At 45.4% G+C, this 3380-nt stretch overlaps 1 pseudogene; it reads left to right on the top strand.

Moving 5' to 3' along the window:
• Positions 1–719: 719 nt before the first annotated feature.
• On the top strand, positions 720–1751 carry LOC103251310 (annotated as a pseudogene).
• The last annotated feature ends 1629 nt before the right edge of the window (positions 1752–3380 follow it).

The following is a 3380-nucleotide window of genomic DNA, read 5'->3' as shown; positions in this document are numbered from 1 at the left end:
TTTTTAGTTTTTAGTTTTCTGTCTTAAAACATAAACTGTAACTGTTTAAAGTTCCAGTTATGGGAAAAACTACAAAGCTCCAGTTATTCTTCCCTTATCTCACTTTCCCCTTAGCAACAACCAATCAAGTGCCAGGGGGTAGTCACCTATGTTTCCAGATGTCTCTGCAGCTTCCCCAGCTAGTGGACCAAGGTCAGCCCGAGTCAGGCTACCAATCCTCCACAATTAAGCTGATCACCAGAGGAACTACCCAATTAAATGGTAAAACACTGGAAAGCCCCCCAAACTCTTCCTCTCTTTGTGTAAAAGCATAAAAGCCACCTGCTTAAAGAAATCAGTACCTCTGTATGTACTCCGCTGTGTCGGTTGTCAACAGAGGTCCAGGCTCGAGCTTGTAAATAAAGAACCTCTTGAACTTTCATCGGAATTGGCTCTTGGTGATCTCTCGGATTGAACAATCAACCACTACACGGCTAGGGTGTTTGGTGATCCGGGAGTTGTTGGGTGCATGGGGCTGCCTGGCCATGCGTTGGAGGAGGTTCTGCCAGCAGACAGACTTGGCGAGCAGGCACAAAGGCTAGAGCCCAGAGTTGGCATTGCCCAGAGGAGATGTGATCTGGGTGGGCAGGCTGCCCACTGACCTGTAGCTGAAGTCACAGACGCTGGCTCCTGGGTCAGGTCTGCCCCACCCCTGGCGCAGCATGTGCCTGCTGGTGCAGAAGTTGCTACTGTCGCTGGCTGCACATTGGCGTCCAGCTGGTGCAGCAGGTGCTGGAGTGCCGGGCAGTGTTGGTGGGCCCTTGGAGCCCCCGGTGAGCCATGTGACCCAAGTAGGAGGATCTGGTGATGATGCGAGCCAACTGCATGGAGTACTGTTAAGGCAAAGCCATGCTGGACGCCCACTCCGAGGAGAACTGCAATGAGGAGATGCGCATCATTCTGTGCGTGCTGGCCACATGCTAGGCCTGGTCCAAGTCTGGCTGCGAAAAGCTGAGGCTGGACGAGGTGGGTGTGATGGACGAGGTGCTGGACCCACCATACAAGCCTTCATCCTGGAGGTTATTGCCAAGCATGGCTAGTTGGCCCGTGTGCTCTGCAACAAGGACCCCTTCACGCTCAAGTCCTCTGTGTACCTGTCGTGCCTGTTCCCCAACTCCAAGTTCCTGCTCATGGTACATGATGGCCAGGCCTCCGTGCACTCCATGATCATATACAAGGTTACCATCACTGGCTTCAATCTCAGCAACTACCACGACTGCCTCAAGTAGAACAAACCATCGAGGTTATGTATGCACGGTGCATGGAGGTGGGCAGAGACAAGTGTCTGCCCCTGTACTACAAGCAGCTGGTGTTGCACCTGCGGCACCTCCTCAAGCTCATCCTTCACTTCCTGGGCATCGCCTAGAGTGATACTGTTTTGCACCACGAGGACCACATTGGCAAGCTTGGTGGTGTCTCTCTGTCTAAGACAGGTCATCAAGTCAGGTCATCAAGCCTGTGAACTTGGAAGCGCTCTCCAAGTGGACTGGCCACATCCCTAGGGATGTGGTGCGGGACGTGACCCAGATCTACCCCATGCTGGCTTGACATAGCTATTACCCCTATGCAAACTCACCTAACTAAGGCAACCCTGACCCATTGTCATCAATAACATACACTGGGTCTTGAAAATGTTACTATAAAACACCAATCTGAACGGATATTTTTAGGTGAACCAGAACAGCATCTCCTTCCACTTAGAAAACTCATGATTTCCAGATCTCTGCAAATGGCTTTGTTTCCAAGAAGAGGAGAAACTTCATTCAAGTGGAAATTAAACCTCTAATTCAAGCATATTGCTTGCTATTAATTGCCAAAACAGGACTGCTAATGAGGAACCTATTTGTATATGTTTGCAAAAGCTGAATCATTGAAAACATACCGTGAAACTCTTTATCTTTGGACACTCAAAGACAGAGAGCAAAGAGTATGGAAGTAATTCATCTTTTGAAATTTATGCATTTTATATTTTTTCCCTTAAGAAGTTATTTTTTTTGTTTTTGAGTTGGAGTCTCACTCTGTCACCCAGACTGGAGTGCAGTGGCCGCTCCCGGCCACCGCAGCCTCGACCTGCTGGGCTCCGATGATCCTTCTGCCTCAGCCTTCCAAGTAGCCAGAATTACAGGCATGCGCTACCACACCCGACTGATTTTTTGATTTATTATAGAGATGAGGTCTCTCTGCCCAGGCGGGTCTCGAACCCGCGGACTCAGTCAATCAACTCACCCAAGACTCCCAAAAGCATGGGATTATAGACTGAGCCACCGAGCCCGGCTAAGAAGATTTTTTAAGAAATGGATTTGTAGACCGGGCTCGGTGGCTCAGCCTGTAATCGCAGTGCTTTGGGAGGTGAGTGGATTACCCAAGTCTGCGGGTTCGACACCCACCTGGGCAACTTGGCGAGACCTCATCTCTATAATAAATAAAAAATCAGCTGGGCGTGGTAGCGCGTGCCTGTAGTTCCAGCTACTTGGAAGGCTGAGGCAGAAGGATCGCTGGAGCCCAGCAGGTCGAGGCTGCAGTGGCCGGGAGCAGCCACTGCACTCCAGTCTGAGTGATAGAGTGAGACTCCAACTCAAAAAAAAAAAAAGAATTTTTCATCCTCCTTGATTTACAGGACTGCCTCAATGGTTTTGTTTGCTGGGAAAAGGCCCACAAGTTGTGACTCTTCTACTGACCCTTTGAATTCAAAGATTCTATTTAAGAGTTTAATATATAAGGCTTTCTTTGATTCCTCCTCAGTTCTACTTAGTTTCACAGAGAAAAAATTTGTTTGAATAAGTGAACAGGGGCTCAAGATAAAATAAAATAATCAAAATGAACTTCTAATCTTTATTTTTGTGATAAATTTCTGAGTAACTTGTACTAGCCAGCTTTGTATGATTACAATCCTTTGCATGTATTAAGATTTGCTTTGTAGCCCATTATGTTGGCATTAATGGGCACATTCCCTGTGTAGTAGGAGAAAAATTAGTAGCATCTAATTGGTGGGTTCATGTTTTTATATATATCAAGTAAATTCAGCTCCTTAATTATGTTTTCAAATAGTTATTTTCTCACTATTATTCAAACTGTTTGGTCTAGCAATTATTGTAATAATTGAATAAAATCTACTATTCTTAATTTGCCATTGTTTTCTTAAAGTTTTGACAATTTTTGTTTATATACTGTGAATGCCTATTTTCAGCTACATAAATGTTTTATTTTTCTTTTTAAAAATTCATTGAATAAATTCTACTTATAACTATGTGTCTTATTATTGGCTTTATATTCCTTGTGCTTTTTCTATACTCCTATTGTCATCTTCCACCTGCTGTCAAATAATTATATCAATATATGAA

Source organism: Carlito syrichta, unplaced genomic scaffold (assembly GCF_000164805.1).
Source record: "Carlito syrichta isolate Samal-C Ts95f unplaced genomic scaffold, Tarsius_syrichta-2.0.1 Scaffold138913, whole genome shotgun sequence".
Taxonomy (NCBI): domain Eukaryota; kingdom Metazoa; phylum Chordata; class Mammalia; order Primates; family Tarsiidae; genus Carlito; species Carlito syrichta.
This window is presented reverse-complemented; position numbering and strand designations above follow the sequence as displayed.